Raw genomic sequence first — 9,163 nt, forward strand, 5'->3', positions numbered from 1 at the left:
TGGGCTCAAGTTACAATCTGCTGCATAAAGTTATGAAACTACCCCATGAGAAAATTATTCTGTAATGTGTTCAGCCCACTAAAACTGCCCTGATTTCATTATTTATTTACTGATACTAGCTGCTCTTGGTTGCAGGTGGTCCTCTGGTGTCTGCAGCTGGTCTCTGGTGTCGTCAGGATCAGGAGCTTCCGGAAGAATTTGCCTTTCAATGACTCTTTCCCCCTTATTTGTTATATTAATTAAATAAATCTCAATTTATATATTTCCTGTTTTTGTTCATGTCCATAAATACTTAAACATGCTTGAAATTAAAACGAGCTTATAACAGTGAGGTGCTAGTTTAATTCATCACAATAGAGCTAGTTAAACATGCGACAATGTGATAATTCAATTAATGTAATTTATAAATATCCATTAAAATATCAAAACTGGAATCAAAATTAGATATTTGGCAGCACCAAAAACTTGTCAAACACAATATTTATTATAATAATTGTAGGCAGACAGGAGACAGAGCTGATGGAGGTTCTCAGTCATCAAAGGAAGGCTGAAGGCTTTCCAGGAACAGGAGATGTGGTGTTGTCTCTTCTCTCTCTATTCTGCCAGATGAGCTGATAGGTTACAGGTGTGTGAGGACACACTCATGCTGTCATAACCAGATGACAGGAGTTATCAGGTGATCAGCCAGGCTAATGATGAGATGCAGAAAGAAAACAAATCATGCAGAAAGAAAACAAATCCAGGACAGTGTACAGTAATAAAAATAATATGTGGTGTTGCTCACCTTATGTGCTCTTATAAGTATTAACGTGTGCCTGCCTCATGGTGTAGAGTCCATATTTTGCTGAGTGTCCTGCAATAATGCAGGTTATTAGTTAATTTACTTTTGATAGCAAAAACAAAATATTTAATGTAAAAGTTATTTACCAGGTGAATCAGCTCACACGTCACCACCAAGTGTCACAGGGCCAGAATCAGTACCCTCCTTCATGATGTCATTATGTAATCACATACTTATTTAATTGTTAATATCTTAAAAATTCTGAAATGTTTTAATTTTTTTTACCTTGAACATTTCACTGAGCTTGCACTGTCACTGAGGTGGAAGCTGGAATCAACAGCAGACACCTCACATCTTGGTCTTTTCAGGAGGTGTGGATGCTGCTCTGGGACCTTCTGGAAGATGAATTTCTGTCATGGTCCCTGTGTCACAAGACACACTGCGGCTGTGAGCTCTATAAAAAACAAAGAAGCAGCACATTTATAAACGTTTAAAAGAGCATAAAATCACGTGTAACAATCTGTAAAACAAATTAAAACTAGAAGGTAATAAAATGTTTACATAGAAGATTATTAAAAATAATTCACCTTTGCTACGGGTAACGCTTCACGTCAGCCTGGACAAGTGCATTATTGCAGACTACTAAATCAGTCTGACAGCCAGTGTCTTGGGTAGATTTAGCCTGAAAAAAAAATAGAAGCACATTGATGTTTATAAAGTCAGATAATATACAAAAGAAACTGTCCTATATAGGTGCTTTATAACATTCCTAGTGTGTGATGTTATTATAACGTAAAAGTCAGTCACATATGATGTGGAGAGCCTGAAATGCGACCTCCTGAACAGAATTCCTCACGGAACCGGGTCACGCTGTGCTGATTTCATGCTGTAATGATGTCTGTCAACTAGTGCTGCGTCAGTTAGAGTCACTGTTGCAGAATTACCGACTGACACAAAAACAACCCGAATTTTCTCTGAGCCTGACAGTCATGTGGATTGTTTTGTTGGCCAGGGCTTCGAGATATGCTCCGATTCGCCGCTGATTCTAACCTTACATCCCGTTCCACATTTTGTGAACTTGACAAATCAGCCCGAAGGCAGTGCAGGCTGATATTAGCTAAATGGAGTGAACCACGTCTCTCAAACTTTGCATTTAGGAAGGGAATTGTCTTTAGAAGATGTTAAAACTTTTATTTAGCTTACTCACCTCAGACTGGAGCCCGTCATGGTGGGGGAGCAAAGTCGGTGGGCTGCATCTAAATCGCGGAAGAGCCACGGTGGGCACAGCCTCCCTCTTCAAACGGAGATGTGCAGGATCGCGGGTAAATTGCTGGTTGCAAACTACAGCACCAGGCGGGAGCTGAATGTTTTCCAGACACCGATTGCGCACAACCACTGGCGCCTAATTTCTAAGTCCAGCGGAAAGGAGTGCAACCCGACAGAGCCACCGAACCCACTGCACTACACCTTCTCACCATGCTAACACGATATGGAGCACTAAACCCGACCTACTTTCCTAATTACACTAACAGCCAAACACTAACTAAACTACAATATCCAACAGCCAAGCTAACACTAAATAAGTATGTATAACACTAAAGGCTACGCTAAAGACTAGGATATGCTAATGCTATATGCTAATGCTGAATTACGGCTGGCCTCCTACACTCGCTTGCAAATCCAACTCCCAACTCACCACAAGGCGTGGCCGAGACGCTCGTTGTTTTATAACTTTGACACAGAGCTGCTACGTAGTACTCTACTGGTTTACGTAGTATCTTACTCTTTAGCCATTGGCTAAAATTTATTCAAAATGTGTCAAATTCTATGTTTTAAGCTGAAGGTGGAGCTATACTGTGGTATTTAGGCAGAATTTTTAATTTTTAAAGAAAATGCACCAAAATGCTAAAATAATGAATACACACATTTAAAACACTATTAGACACTCATTTATACAGTTCATCAGCAAAAAAAAGTTAATTTAGACGTTACTTGCTCTTTAATGACATATGTTGCATCCTCTAAACATCCCAAGCTACCTTGCTTTACTCCCTCAACCTCTATCACCTTGCTAAACCAGGGTTTCAGGGTAACATCCTCTTTCTGCAACTTAGCTACATCAGAAGGGAGATTTAACTCAACTGAAGAGAAATGTTTAAACTTTCTATCTGTTTACTACCATTTCTGCTCAGTTTCTCTCTTCTTCTTTGTGCTTTTGATTTCCTAGGTTTGCCTTTCCCAAGTTCAAGATCTTCCCCCCAGAATGGCAATTCCTTTAAGGTCTCACTAGCACTCTGAGATCTTGTCACAACCATGTTAAACCCTGTAGGTGGATTAGCTACACTCAGTGAGACTGCAGCCAAATGTTTAGATGGATCTAGCTCTGATGATTTTTCTGCCTCTTGCACTAAATCTAGCAGGATTGGTACATCATTACCCAAAATCACCTCAAATGGCAAGCTTGAAGCTAAAGCCATTGGCAGCAAAAAGGTCTGGCCACTAGCCGTTAAACACACATCTGCCATAGCATACTGATGTCTGTCACATGAACACAGCTAATACTGATTTTATCCTCCCTCCATTTTTCTCTGGATATTAGGTCAGCAGAAACCATGGACTGAAATCCACCTGTATCTAATAATGCCATAACCCGATGACCATTAATTAGTACTGGTGTGGTAAGTGCTTTCTGGGTAGTTTCTACAGAATTTGGCAACCCAGGTCTAGGTACTGCACAGTAAAGGGAAGGTTTCGACTTATTGGTTAGAGGACAAGAATATTGGGTGTGGCCTAACTCATTACACACAACATCTAACCTCTTTACTGGATTGTTGAAAACTGTTAGCAGGATTTGGCTTATGGTACTTATTAGCTGTAAACTGCCTTGGTTTAGACCCTGCCCTATGTGGACCAAAACCCCTTTCACCCCCATCGGACTTACTCCGGGCTTGGTCTCTGGGTCCATTTTCTCTGTCCCTCTCCCTCTGGAACCGTGTAGAACCTTGTCCAATGATCGTCCGACCGGATCCTTTCCTTGCAGCCAGAAAAACCTCCGCCAGTTCCGCTGCTCTTACCGCTGTCTTGGGGTCTCACTCACGGATCCATACTTCTAGGTCTGGATGAACAATTTTCAGGAACTGCTCCAAAATCAGTGTTTCTGAGATCTGTTGTTTTGAAGATTCGTCAGGTTTGACCCACTTTGAGAACAGATCCTGTTGCCAGTCCCCACATGCCAAAGACAGTGGCAAGAAACAGGGTCAAAAGGTGGGCCACAGAGATAAGATTGGACCCATACTGAAACACACCGAACTTGCTTATGCGAGTAAAATCAGCCAGAAGACAGAAGCCCAACTGCACAACAAGCATCCAAGCTGAGGGTAACAGAAGGGTCGCAGGGACAAGAGGTCAGAACTTGCTTCCGAGGACAGAACTGGGCAAAAGGTCAGGAGGAGGCTGACCCAACCTCTGGCAGGAAAGAAGGGACTGGAGGGAACAGAGTGAAAACAGCTCATCGGAACAAGAGGCCTTCATCAGGAATGCTGGGCTTCGGAGGAAACTGAAGATCTGCTACAAAGATGATGATTAATGACCTGTGTTAAGCTAAAAAGGCCTTCTTGAAGAATGCTGCATGTAGTAGAAATGATACCAAATGTCTTGTGTTGAGCTAAAAAGTGTGTAACTGGTAAATGACCCCATGACCTTAATGTCATAAGATAATGATATATGTGTAACTAGAAGACTTTTTACCTTGTCTAGGAGGTCCCAAGAAGAGTATAAAAGAGCAGCTATAAGCAGAGCTGACACAGTTGGGGCAGACGACAGCAGAGACAGAGCAGATTTGGAAAAGAAGAGGTCATCCTCCGTCCTCTGGACGGGGGACGGAGGACGACAGGTCAGTTTTTGGAGAGAAGCAGAGGAGAGAGTTTCTGGGGCAGTCAACAGACACAGTAGCAGGAGCAGTAGCTTGAAGACAAAGTTGGTGTAAGCCAACTAATTATTCTTAATTAATCATTAGGACTAATTTCTCCTTGGGGGAAGTGGTCAGTTTTATATCTACCAATTTTTTGTATTTTTTAATCTTGTAATAAAACTTTTGAAAAAGAATCCACATCCCTGATTCTTCCAGGTCTTTTTTAAAGGTTAAGGTGGGAGCCTCAACCTATCTTAAGGAGAGGTAAGCACATTAATTACAGGTTCCTGAGTTATCAGGATTTGCTTTACGGTTTGTGACAGATTAATAAAAAGAAACCTTAAGTAAAGAAGCTTGTCTTCTCCTCTCCTGCGAGTAACGAGATATCTTAAGGATGATAAAAACCAAAACATTAGTAGGTTGTATTTGGCTCTGATTGCAAGTATGAAAAAGTCTCAGCCAGCGCTGGGAGGTTGGATTAATTAGATAAATTGATAAATCTATGTTAGCCTGATCAACTAACAAGAATCATTTTATAGTTACCAACCGCCCACATAAGCTGACAGGGGCGCAATTAATCCTAATAACCCAAAAAATTGCCAGTGAAGGATGGCCACCCGCTGGGCTCGCCCTAGTATCTAAACCAATAGATAACGGGATTAATTAAAAAGGAAGTGTGCTATCACAAAGAAACGAGTACTGCATATCATTTCTCCTTAAAATAGGGAACTGATTCTAATTGAGGGAGTCCAAACCAGGGTCTAGTACAATAAAACTCACCGTCATCCCCACGAACCCTGAGAACGCAGCGTAGTCTTATTAAGTTCTAACGGAACCAGGTTTTAAAGGAACCGACAAATAGGACGTGCTCGCGACAATCCTTCAGCCTCACATACAGCTCTTTAGGAATTTCGTCTGGAACCATCTGTGTAGACGGAAATCTTTGACGGTAGGTTTCTGAAGTGATTTCATATTTTTCTAGTATAGCTGTTTTTACTTTATCATAATCTTCAGTGTCAGAAATGTCCATGAGCACATATGCACTTCGGGCCTTACCAGGCAGCAGAGCTACCAGACGGAGAGCCCATTCCCCTCTTGGCCACCTACAGACTTGAGCCATCCTTTCAAAAGTAGTCAGAAAAGCACAGTGAGTGCCTCCAACTTGATGACCTCGGTGCGGGGACCACAATCTGAAGGCAGGGGGGGAGGGGGGGGGGGGGTAGATAGGGTTTTCACAGCATTTGTCTGCATTCCTTCCATCGTGGGAGTTTTTGCACACAACTCCAAGGCTGCTTATGATAGGTCTGCTCGATTATGGCAAAAATAATAATCACGATTATGGTGACTGAAATTGAGATCACGATTATTTAGGACGATTTTTCAATTTATGTTGATTTTAATTGTTTTTATTCAGTCATAAAATTGCTCAGGGCACAATCAGGACAAAAATAAATAAGAAACAAGATGATCACTAAAATAACTCCTGATTCCCAGTATAAAAAGACCAATATACTTATAGCTCATAGTTTATGACCCAAGGGCTATAGACCTTGGTTTAACTCATTTAAGTCTAACCAGTACAGACCCAAATACCAATATCTTGCAAATACTGACAGCAAGAATTATACAGTGGCATTTATAACAAATAAATGCAAATAAATTGATGTTCACAAAATTTTGCATAACATTTATTGAGTCGTGTCAAGGTGCTGTAGGAGCGTGCACTAGCACCGTGTCCTCAGAGAGATTATTTATTATTTATCAGCGTGAGGAACTTATTTCTACCTTATTTATAAACTATTTACAAGTCCATCAGTTAATGTAATAATTGTCCCAACCACAGCTGCACCCCCCACCCCCCAAACCCGGTTTCACAGCAATCAGGGGCAAGCTGCATGCGTGTTTAGCGCGCCGCACGCGCACATTTAGCCGTTTTTAGCGGCTCAGGAATCCGCAGGTACGGTGTGTGTGTCACTCACTCTGGTTACTCCAACAGAAAGCCGGCTCTGAGAGCTGTTTCTTTAGCGACCGACACATCACTACATCATTCCCTTTCCTAATGTCCTGAAGAACGGTCCGGAGCACAGGCGGAGTGTTTAGCTAACCTGCAGGAAATGTCGACGATAGTTATCCAGAAAGTAGCTAAGGATTACCAGAGATGTTTCTGAGGTGTTCGCTAGGTACTTTTAAGTTAAAAAGTCAAGAAGGTGGTCTGAAAAGCTGCTAGAAATAGCGTCAAAGTCACTAAGTTGGCAACACTGTGGAAGGAGCGCTTCATTTGCAACTCAGGGCAGCGCAAGCGGGAGGAGCAAATAATCGGCTTGTTTTGTTTTTTATAATCGTTCAAAACTCAGATCGTAATCTTGATTAAAATTTGATTAATTGAGCAGCCCTAGCTTATGGCGTCAGATTGGATAAGAAGACTTTGTTTGAGTCAGGCAGAGATAATTTTCCTCTCTGCCTTAAAGTCTGTATTGATCATTCAAATCCTCCAGTGAAGCCAATTCGGTGATTAAACATCTCCACACCGTCCGGTGACCCTCTCTGAGATGACATCCAATTTGCGCACTAACACCGGTAACGCAGCTAAGACATTGTCCAGCTTGCGATTCACCTCGGGTAACTTCCCAGTCTGTGAGGTCTCCACCCGGACGGTGCCGTCCATGGATGCGGGTCGCCCTCCAATTGCTCCCGTCATCCCAATTTTATGGAAAACCAGATATCCTCCCACTCCAATCAGAAGAAATCCAGTGATCATCAGGCCAAATATCTACACATCTTCGATGTCCTCAATGGACAGCTGAGAGAGACAGATGACATTCCACTTCTTCCAGGAATCGAGCATATATCCCGCTGCATGTGTCCCGTGAGGACAAGCATGAGCCCCCTCCTCCGTTCTCATCATAGAAAAAAATCTTATCAATCGCGTTGAATGACCAATTAATTAAATCCATTTCTGAAAAATAGTGATCTCCAGAGGAAATACAGAGAAGCGCTCTGTAGGCAGATGGGACAAAAAGCCTTGGGAAAAAGCAGATAAGGGAGCAAAGCAGAAGCGACCATGCTCTGTGAGAGCAGGATGGTTTTAACTAAGGATTTTCTCAAATAATTTTATTTACATTTTAACTAAATGTATTCACTAATTTCAGGATCTTGGGTTACCACGTTTAAATATTAAATTTCCATAAATTGGGATGGAAACCCATTTATTTTTTTAACTAAACAAATTCTGATAAAGAAGGAACACAAACTTCCTTCCAACACATTTGTTTGCCACAAAACTTGGCTCAGAAACAAGTCCATGTGAATCACCCCAAGAGCTTACCGATAGCCTGTCAAGACCAAAGTCCTCCTCACAGCTGAATTGTTTGCTTGCCATCTCAGTTTTGTCACACACACTGGTTGAATCACTGCTGCATGCATGAAGAAGCCACTAGTGGTGAGCTCTTGATTTCCTGATTTGGCTCACCTGGAGGAGCACACACCAGAGTTCACAAGCCCCCTCTGGCCAGTGTGAAGATTGCATGCACAGCTCATGCGCAGACACTGTGCAGCAGAGTCAGCATGAGGAGACAGTTGACCTCTGCCAGGTCGGCATGACAATACTCTTAAATTATACTTAAATCATCATCTCTAAGATCTCCTTAAATAATTACAATACAAAAATAGAAACATCCTTAATCAATCCTAAAAACATTCAATGGAACTAATCTGCCTTCCTTAGAGCAATTTCACAGGTCACCGCTCCCAGATTTTTTAGACACGACCACATTTAAGGGGAAATAATTCAGTTCCTCCCACACACTTGATATTAAAGTCTTCTTTAAACCCACTGATACTCATGCTTTGCTCCACAAAACGAGCTTTCATCCGAAAAACACATTTGCTGGGATAATTAAATCACAGCTGCTGAGGTTTCACAGAATTTGTATACAGAGTGATTTCCAGGAGACAAAGAAGATTCTATTCTCCGCTTTGTCCACTAGGGGGTACTGTCGCACCTTTTAAGAAAGGTGCACAGAACGTTTTTGGAGAAAAAAACAATTAATGTGTCACCACAATTACCCCTTGTGATCCCATATGCACTGCAAATGTTGGGCTGCATCAGAGGTGTCAAAAGGAATTTTCAGACACTGGTCCAAACAACAAAGTTGCTCACAGAACATTAAGTGCTGGCTGCCTACAGGAGGAACAAAAATCTGAAGGACTATCTACTTAAGGCTAAATTAAAGCCCAAAATCCGAACCAAGTCTAGTGATTTGGGGGAATTCTTTAAGCACAAACAATGGATCTACAACGTGTTTTCAGACACGGTGTATTTAACCCTAATGAAAGGCACCGCCCGTACCTCAAACTGTGTGTATCTGATAACATGTAAAGCTTGTGGCAAAATGTATGTGGGGGAGACCAAGAATACACTCCTGGTCAGATTCACACAGCACAGACAAAACATCCTGAGAAGAAAGGAGACA

The 9,163-nt window shown here is 41.8% G+C and overlaps 1 long non-coding RNA gene across 1 annotated transcript; it reads right to left on the bottom strand.

The window, feature by feature from the left end:
- Positions 1-462: 462 nt before the first annotated feature.
- On the bottom strand, positions 463-1,371 carry LOC129160939 (uncharacterized). Its single transcript, XR_011521171.1, has 3 exons — positions 1,067-1,371; positions 785-985; positions 463-689 (listed from the first exon to the last, which is right to left on the bottom strand). It is a non-coding gene; the product is annotated as an uncharacterized lncRNA (long non-coding RNA).
- Between the last annotated feature and the right edge of the window lie 7,792 nt (positions 1,372-9,163).

The sequence above is a fragment of the Nothobranchius furzeri genome, chromosome 7 (assembly GCF_043380555.1).
Source record: "Nothobranchius furzeri strain GRZ-AD chromosome 7, NfurGRZ-RIMD1, whole genome shotgun sequence".
NCBI classification, from domain to species: Eukaryota; Metazoa; Chordata; class Actinopteri; order Cyprinodontiformes; family Nothobranchiidae; genus Nothobranchius; species Nothobranchius furzeri.